General features: G+C 33.6%; 1 non-coding gene across 1 annotated transcript; it reads left to right on the forward strand.

The window, feature by feature from the left end:
* Nucleotides 1–504: 504 nt before the first annotated feature.
* On the forward strand, nt 505–611 carry LOC125935943 (U6 spliceosomal RNA). Its single transcript, XR_007461903.1, has one exon. It is a non-coding gene; the product is annotated as a U6 spliceosomal RNA (small nuclear RNA).
* The last annotated feature ends 9,724 nt before the right edge of the window (nt 612–10,335 follow it).

Below are 10,335 nucleotides of genomic sequence, written 5' to 3' on the forward strand. Positions count from 1 at the left end.
ATCTAGGTGGCTCAGTCGGTTAAGCATCTGACTCTTGATTTCAGCTCAGGTCAGTCTCCAAGCCCCATAGCCAGCTCTGTGCTGGCACTGTGGATGGAGCATGCTTTGGAGTCTTTCTCTCTCCCTCTCTCTCTCTCAAAATGAATAAATAAACTTTAAATAAATAAATAAATAAATAAATAAATAAATAAATAAATAAATGTCTTATGCCATTTTGTCTGTGATTATCAGTGAAAATGTAAGTAATAACTAGAAATGTACTACCTGCATTTGGAAGTGGTTTAGAAGGTCACTAGGGACTTTTAGTTAGCTCCTTTAGTGACACTCTTCATTATTAAAGTTATTTTGCCAAGGAAAAGATCCAAAAAACTTGTTTACTGCCTAATTACTCTAACCAAAAATAATTAGGTGTGTGAAACAGCTGTACTAAATGTGAATTTTACTAGGGTAGGCTTTCAGCTTTAGAAAATGGTAGATATGTCCTCATTTGAAATGTACATGTGCGTGCTCGCTTCGGCAGCACATATACTAAAATTGGAACGATACAGAGAAGATTAGCATGGCCCCTGCGCAAGGATGACACGCAAATTCGTGAAGCGTTCCATAAAAAAAAAAAAAAAAAAAAAAAAAAAAAAGAAATGTACATGTGCAAATTATCATTCCTGTCTGAAACTAACATACCCTGGGATTTTTGTCTGTTTGCTTTGGAGACTCACCTGAGGTTACAGATGTATTGATTTAGAGAAAATGTAAATAGCTTTAATCTGGGTGCCAAGAGATCAGAATTCACTGCTCATGCCTGTCATTGACTTCTTTCTCAGGCATTTATTAATCCTTTTTGTGACTCACTTTCCTACTAGGAAGTGGAGGGAGGGAAAAACACATATGTTGTATATGGAATTATGTCAAATATTTCATATATATATGCATACATATTTCACAAATCCAAGAAAGAATGGGAAAATAAATATGCTATATTAATGTCAGCCATTCGTTGTAGTAATCTAAGAAATACCAACATTTAAAAACTTAGTTTCAAAATTTTATAAATGTTTATTTCTTCCTCTGGTATACATTTCCAAACTGTGAATGCCTTGGGAATTTAGCAAATCACTTACACATTTCTTAAAAACAAATAAGTCATTTTATTTATCTATGCTATATCTTCCAACTACTTTTTTGTGAAGAAAGACTAACTTGTAATTCCTCCCAAAGGTATTCTTGGTCAGACAGCAGAAGAGCCATATGTAGGAACATAGTGCTGTTGAAAGCTAGTTATATTCATGTTCTTATTTGCATAGTTTTTCTCCAGTTCAATGTCACCCAGGAACTACTGAGCTTAAAACAATCAGCATAAATTCTGGAAACTGTGTTTTATAATCTCCCCTTTGCTCTCAACAACATAATCTAAATCAAAATTTTGCAAACTATGGCCCACCAACCATATTTGAGTTGCCATACTGCCTGGTTGTGTAAATTAAGAGTTACGGAAGCTGTACCCATCCTTTCATCTGTGGTCTATGGTTGCTTCTGTGCTACAACTCATAGTGGCTATGATGATACTATATGGACCGCAAAGCCCCAAATATTTACAATCTGGCCCTGTACAAATAATGTTTGTTCATAGTAGATCTAAATCATCTTCTTCTTTTACAAAGCTGTGAAGACGCAACATGTTACAATGGTGAAAAATATGGATTTAATGTCAAAATCTCAACTTTGTGTCTCAAACCTCAATTTCTTTCCTATAAAAAGATGACAGGTTAGCTTTGTACTTTCTTTAAATGTGGAAGAACTTTAGAATCTGGGAAGTTGGGGCTTGCATCTCTTGAACACAGAGTATGTAGACATTTAGTACCCAATTCACTTTTCCCCAATGAGTTGTACGTGACTGTGAGTTGAAAACAATGCTTGTTTCTATATCACAGACTTATTATACAGGGAACCTGAAATAGATTATGTGGGAAACAAAATTATAGGACAATAAAGCTCTATTTCATTAGCTATATCATCTGAGAAAATGTAAAACTTTTGAAACAGGATACATATAGTATTTATTGCCCCTCTGCTTAAGACTGAAGGTTTCCTCATTTCACTTAAAGTGGAAAGGTTTAAAATGGCCTAATAGGTCCAATATAGTCTAACTTACCCTTAACTGCCTTCTCTCATCCCATGCTACTCTCCCCTTCTTACTCCAATGCAGTCATACTTGTCCCTTTGCAGTTTCTCAGTCACTCAAGAAGGTGAAAATTTAAGGTTTTCTCATCTTGCACAGCTTTCTCCCTAATCTACTTCAGGTCTTAGTTGAAATACCACCTTCTCAATGATGCCTTTTTTGATTGCACTCTAAAATTAAAACCCATTTTTCCTAGTACACTTTCCAAGTCACCCATTATCTGTTCTATTTTTCTCTTTATAGTACTTATCATCTTCTAGAATACTATATAATTAACTCATTTTATGTTTCCTGTTTTTGCTCTCTTTTTTAAAATTTTACAGTGGTATAGATTTTGTCTATGTGTTCTCTAATGTATTCCTAGATTTTAGAAGAGTGCTTGGCACATAGGAAATCCTCAAAAAATATGTTATGAATGAATCAATGGATGGAGTAACAATGAATGTTTATAAATACTTAATATGTGCTGAGCCCTTTGCACGTTCCTGAGAATATATGGTGAATAAGGCACACTATCTGTTCTTAACAAATGCACAGCCTGGTGAGGAACAAAAAGATACCACAAATAGTCATCCATGTGCCTACGTCTTACAAGTGAATAAGCCAATTAAAACAAAACATGCCACTATTAACTTTGCTTCAATAGATATGCTTCTAAACCTTTTCTGTTTTACAGACTTTGCCTTCCTCTTCCTCCTATTTCTTCTTTTTCCTTTATCATAATTTTATTCTTCTTATTTTAATTTCTCCTAACTTTGCCTAGTTATTCACCTGTAAGATTTTACTAATAACTGCTCATAAGCTTTTACTAATAATCAAGGAAAATAGTTTATGTAACGTACTTACTACACTGTCAGTCATATTAAAAGAGCTCCATCTGAAAAAAAACAAAAACAAAAACAACACAACCCTTTTGAGACTCTCCAACCTTTCAATTGCCAGAGGCTAACAGGAGAACAAAGAGAATCCATTCAGTCTAAAGCATTCTGGGACTATAAAGCAGCCACCCTCAGTGTTGGAGAGAACATGGCATTGTAACAGGGCAAATAGTGATGTTCCAAGCCAGAGAAATTGGAGGCAGGACTGGAGAGCAAAGATCACTCCCCAATGGCCCAGAAAGCTGACATCTAATCTGTGAGAGAAAGAGAGATATGATATAGTTTTATATGGTTTGACTAGTAAATTACCTATAAAGCACTAAGGAGCCTCACCAGAACTCTTTTCTACAGAAGGAAAAGCCCTGATCACAGTCTCAAACTTTGTTAAGTCACTGGTGAACTAAATATGCAACAAGGCCTATAAACAGTTTAACTACATTTCAGATTGACTTACCCTCCAGTTCTAGCAGCCTGAAAGAAAATGCCATACAATATTTCCTGGAGGTCAATACTATATAATTCAGTCCCTATTATTATTTAATACAAAATGTCTGGCAGAAAAAAAATTGCAAGTCACATGAAATAGTAACAACAACAATAACAACAAAAATTGACTAATAGTCAAAAAAAGAAATAGTTGATAGAAGAAACATAAATGGCTTGATGATACAATTCTAGATGATATCAAGTTATATGATAAAGAAACTAACATATTGTCTTAGTCCACTTGGGCTTCTACAAGAAAAATACCATAAACTGATACCTTACAAACAACAGAAATCTAATTCTCATAGTTCTGAATTCTGGGAAATCTAAGATAAAAGCACCAGAAGATTCAGTGTCTGGTGCAAGACCACTTCCCAGTTCATAGTTGGCAGCTTCTTGCTGTCACCTCAGAAGGCAGAGGGAACAGAAAAGGGAGACCTGTTGGAGTCTCTTTTATAAGGGCACTATTCATGAGGGCTATGACCTATCTCTCCCCAAAGCCTACACTTCCAAATACCCTTATATTGACATAGGTTTCAAGTTAGGAATTTTAGGAGATACACACATTCATACCATAGCTAGTATCTATTGGAAATGGTGAGTAACATCCAAGGCAAAATATTGAGAATATACAAAAGGATCAAATGGAATTATATAAATTAAAAAAAATCAGTAGTCAAAAATGAATTCACCTGTTGGATTTAACAACAGATTGGGTACGGCAGAATAATGAATCAATACACTTCAATATTGATCAATAGAATATATCCAAAATAAAAAAAAAAGAATTAAAACAAAAACAACAGATAAGAGAATATGTGATCTGTGGGGAAATATCAAATGGAGAGGAGAGAGAAAATGGATTAGAAGAAATATGTCAGAATAAATGGCTGATGACTTTTAAAAAGTAATTGAAATAAATCAACCCACAAATCCAAGAATCTCATCAAACACCTCAAGTTGGATAAATTAAAAAAAAAATACTAGGCACATCATCACATCAGACCGCTAAAAACTAAAGATGAAATGCAAATCTTAAAAACAGTTAGAGGGAAAGAAGGCACATTAAAGATAGCAGAAGGGATCCTTCTCAGACACATCAATACAATAATACAATACAATAATACAATAAAGTCTTCATAGTGGTGAAAGAAAATAAAATATGAACCTAGGAGTCTATACTTGGTGAAAATATCTCCCCAAATAAAGGTAAAATAAAGACATTTTTAAACTAACAAAAAAATAACATAATTTGTCCCCAGGAAACCTGTACTATTATAAGTTCTCTGGCCTAAAGGAAAATGATAGTAAATGAAATTCTGGATATCCTTAAGAAAGGATCTTTATTCCTTAAGAAAGGAATGACGATCAGTAGAAAGGGTAAATATATAGTAATATACACATACATGTAAAACACATATATGTAATATATATATATATATATATATATATATATATAAAGATATTTAAATTTCTTTGAAAGACTATGAACTATTACAACTAAAAAATAATACTTTATAATAATGTATTGTGGGTTTTGCAGCATATGTAACAAAGGAAGGGTTTATATGTTGTAAAATCCCTACATTGTGAAATAGTATAATAGTATTTGAAGGGAAGCTTAAAACTACATCACTAGAGAAACACTAATAACACAAAGTGGAAAAACTAAAAAGTCAATAGAGGAGATAAAATTGAATACCAAGAAAATAATAGCTTCATGTGAAAAAGTCAAGAAAGGAAACACAAGGACAGAAGATCATGTGGGAGAAACATAAAATACATAGCATGTCAAAAAACAAAAACAAAACAGTAGTGATAATTATAATTAATGTAATGGACTAAACACAAATCAGAAATTCTCATACTGATAAAAAAGTAAGACCCAATGGTCTTATCAGCTCAAGTCATGATCTCATGGTCATGAGATCAAGCCCCATGTTGGGCTCCATGCTCAGCGTGGAGCCTGCTTGAACTTCTCTCTCCTTCTTTCTCTGCCCCTCCCCCACTCGTGTGTTCGTGCCTGCGCACACAGGTGTGTGCGTGTGTTCTCTAAATAAATAAATAAATAAATAGATGATAAATAACGAAACCCAACACACTTTAAATATAAAGACAGAGTATAATGAACAATGAGAAGAAAGATACACCAATTTGCAGTTTCAGTTCTAAAAGAGAAAGAGCTCAGAAATTTTCACTCCCATTCTTACCAAAAAAAAAGCTAGACAAACTGAAAATCAGTTATTTTTCTTGGACTCCTCAGTGTACTAAGATCACAGGGCAAAATATGGAGACTCAAGATCTGCTTACCTGGACAGAAATGCTAGAGCCATAATACACTATGGGAACTTTTAGATGGTAATTTTGAATAATTGCTAGAGATTATGTGTGGGGGATTAAAGTAGTATAAAATAAATACCCAGGAGTCTGTACCAATATAAATGAATGACTGAATAAATGTTTAAACAAGAGAGAAGAGATAAATCTTCCATCCAGGAAATTCTACATCATTTATACTGTGCTGTTACAGGAGGTGTGAGGGCTAAGTGTGGGCTACACATAACAACTTACCTCCAAAAAGCACAGATGGAAAGCATGGAGAGTGGAGAAAAAGAAGAACTTTGTGAGTGGAGAAACCTGATAATGCCTCATCATACAGGTGATAAAGGTCAAAATCAATAGGATAAATTATGTTGATAGCATGTATTTTTGATATAATGTAATAAAAATGACACATTTCACCTTAGTTTTCATGCCAAAAACCTAAAACCACAGCCTAATCTTGAGAAAAACTTCAGGCAAATATCAGCTGAGGGACAGTCTAAAAAATACTAACCAGTAATCCTCAGAACCACCAATGTCATTAAAACAAGAAAAGTCTGAGAAACTGTCAACAACCAAGAAGAGCCTCAGGAGACATGACCACTAAATCCAATGTGGTTTCTTGACCAGCATTCAGTAACAGAAAAGGGATATTAAGGAAAAACTTTAAAAAAAAACTGAAAAAAGTAGGGGCATCTGGGTGGCTCAGTCAGTTTAAGAGTCCAGCCCTTGATTTCGGCTCAGGTCTTGATCAGGGTTCATGAGATGGAGCCCAGCGTCGGGCTCTGCGCTGACAGCACAGAGCCTGTTTGAGATAGTCTCTCTGTCTCCCTCTGTTTCTGCCTCTCTCCATCTCACTCTCCCTCTAAAAATAAATAAATAAACGTTTCTTAAAAATTGAAAAAATATGGACTTTAGTTAATAGTAATGTATCAATATGAATTCATTAACTATAATAGATGTACTCCTACTTGTAAAAGATGATAATAGGGGAAACTAGATAAGGGTTATATAGTAACGCTCTATACTGTCTTCTCAATTTGTACGTCTAAAACTATTCTAAAATAAAAATTGTATTTAAACAAAGCAAACAAAAAAACTGAGGAGACGAAACCGTGGCTTCTAATGTTCTGACCAAGTTGAAGGAGGCACGGCTGTTGGGAGAAAGAGGATTAAATTCACAAACCAAAATAATAAAGAAAATGGTTGGGGTGAAGCCCATAGAAACATTTTCCTTCAGTTTCCCAAAATAAAGGTAATGTAAGAACTATCTTTAGTTTTATATTAGAGGTTTTAATCAAGAGTGAAGTAGGAGAAGAATGGTTGGCATTTACACTGTATATGAAAGGTTGTCAAATCAAACTAAAACATAAAAATTTTCTTCCCATGAGTTGTCTAACCTTCAGAAAGCTGGGACTCTCGACAGTGCCTAGCAAACCAGCTAAGATGTCTGTGGAGGGCGGGTGGCCTGCACAGGAACGAATACACATGAGTGAGGAGGGGCTATTGCAGAGTGCGGAAGTACCTGGTGGGAAGGATCATTAACCCAAGAGGCCAGCCTCAGGAGGAGAATATCCTAAGCCTTTTGGCACGTTGCGAAGAGAAGTCTTTCTTAAACTGAATATCTTCTTTTTTCAAACAGGGGACGTATTCTTTGTATCCTCACTGAGGGTACATAAGCACCCCAAGATCAAATTCTATTGCAAGGATAAACCACAACCAAAATGTAGGAAAAGAAAAGCCACTTTCAGTACTCCAGTATAATAAAATAGAATTTTAAAAAAAGAAGATATACCATGAAAACTCTGAACTCACGAAAAATAGCATGAGATCATTCCCAAAAGTATCCTCACAACAAAGAGTATGTTAGAAATAAAGTGGAATGTTTCCTAATGGTAAAAGAATTAAAAAAAAACAAAGATCAATTCACTAAGAGGACATTAAAATTCTAGATTGTATGCCCCTAATATTTGAGAAAATTATATTTTCTAGAAAATACAATATATACAGAACTTTAGAATAAATATTTGAAAAAAGTTTAAAAATATAGGAAGAAATAGACAAATCCACAAACATATTGATATCCCTCTTTCAGTATTTGGTAGAATAAGAGACAGAAAACATGAGTAAAGACAACGAGGGTTTGAGCAACACTATCACCCAACTTACAATCTACATTTAAAGAACATGACATCCAGCAAGTACAAAATATGCTTTCTTTTCAAGTGCAAGCAGAAGAGGATATATATCCTCTCTCTATATATCCTCTCAAACTGGTCTATAAAATAAGTCTCAATAAATATCAAAGAACTGAAATAAAACTGAGTATGTTATTTGACTACAATAAGTTGAATTAGAAATTAATAAGAATAGTTTGTTTAAGAAAAAAAACACACCAAATATAAGAGAGAAAGAGAGAGAGAAGGGAAGCCGGGGAGAGAGGGAGGAAAAGACTACAAGGCAAATTAGAAAGTTTCTCTAGATGGATGATAATAAAACAAATATTATCAAAACCTCTTGTATGGAGCTAAAGCAGTGCGCAGAGGGAAATATATGGATTTAGATACTCATAATTTTATTTTCTTCTTTTAACATCTTTCTAAAATACAAAGAGGAAAAGAGGAAAGAGAAGAGAAAGGAGTTATCTTTCTTTTCAGTAAGTGATGAGTCACTAGACTCTCTTCCTGAAATCATTATTATACTATATATTAACTAACTTGGATTTAAATTTTAAAATAATAATAATAATAAAAATAATAATAATAAGGAGATATCTTTTTTCTCAGCAAAATTATTAGATTTTGCTGGGCATGTGTGTATCTTCCTCCTTTTTTTGTCAGTAAGTGGGATATGGTCATAACTGATGTTATATTTAGTATTTTATAAAAAATTGCAAACAATTATAAAAATAAGAAATTAATGAACACCCGGTGTTTATTTTACCCATGTACTCACAAACCACCTTTAGAAAAATCTTAACACAATTCCATATTCATTTATTTCATTTTTCAAAGATACAAAAAGTACAACTATCATCAAAGAATGTTGTGTAAACCTCTCCAATTTCTGCCCCAGGCAGAATTAATTAGTATTGGCCTTTATTATGTTCATTCGTATTTGCTTTTTATTACATATATATGTCCATTAGTATTTCAAAATTTGGGGTTTTAAACTTCCTTGAACTGGTCTTAGTATGTAACTTTGGAGTTTGACCCTTTTTTGCTCAAAATACTGTTTTTGAGATAGCATATTCACAAATATAGCTACATATGTTTCTTTCAAGAATATACCTGGGTCATAAATTATGTTAATATTCATCTTTATTTAAACTTGCCAAAGAATAATCCTTTGTTTCTTTACTGCTGTTCAGAAGGCATGAATGTCTCAAATACCTATTTCTGATCTCGAGACTGCTCTCACCAGACCATTTCCATTTTGATGGATTTGAAATAATTATTTTATTGTGGCATTAGTTTGCAATTTCGTGATTACTAATGTGTTTGGCATTTTCCATTTTATTGGCCATTCTCATTTCCTTTTCTGTAAATACGTTATGCATATCTCTTGTCATTTTTTTCCTATTAGATACTGTGTGTTCTTTTATTGATTTGCTGACATTTGTATATTCTCCAAACACTTCCTGATTACATAGCTTGGGATTATTTTCTTCTAGTGTGAAGCTTACCTTTTTTGTGTATTTTTTAAAATATAAATGTTTGATGTCAATAAATATTCCTATGTCTGGAGGGCTTTGGTTTCTTTCTAAGAAATATATTCCTAAACTAAGGTCTTAATGATATATTTTCTTCTCAAAGTCTTAAGGATTTGCTTTTGACATTTACTTTATTCCACCAGACATTTTATCTTTTTGTTTAAGGAAGGGATCCAAATTATGTTCTTCTTATGTTAATAATCATTTTTTCCACCACCACTTACTAAATAGTCCATCTTTTTTACTCATCTGCAGTACTATTTCTGTAATATAGTAATATATGTGCAAATTTTTTCTCCACCCTATTGATCTATTTATCAACCCCTGTCTCTATCACTTCACCCTATATTAATTACTAAGCCTGAAAATGAAGCTTGATTTCTGATAAGAATTATCTTTCATACAATGTTCTTCAAAATTGTCTTACTTGTTTTTTGCCTCCCAGAGAACTTTTAGGATCAGTTTGAAAGGTTCTAAAAAGCAGTTTTGGTTTTGAACAGAAATAAAATTTATGGATTAATTTGGGGAAGAATGTATATTTTCAGGCTATTGATTGGCCTTCCTGTATATTTTTAAAATTTTTTTGGTATTTATTTTTGAGAGAGAGAGGGAGAGAGCGACGGAGCCTGAGTGGGGGAGGGGCAGAGAGAGAGACACACACATAGAATTCAAATCTCGCTCCAGGCTCCGAGCTGTCAACACAGAGACCAACGTGGGACTGGAACCCACAAACTGTGACATCATGACCTGAGCCCAAGTTG

Source organism: Panthera uncia, assembly GCF_023721935.1.
Source record: "Panthera uncia isolate 11264 chromosome A1 unlocalized genomic scaffold, Puncia_PCG_1.0 HiC_scaffold_17, whole genome shotgun sequence".
Classification (NCBI taxonomy): domain Eukaryota; kingdom Metazoa; phylum Chordata; class Mammalia; order Carnivora; family Felidae; genus Panthera; species Panthera uncia.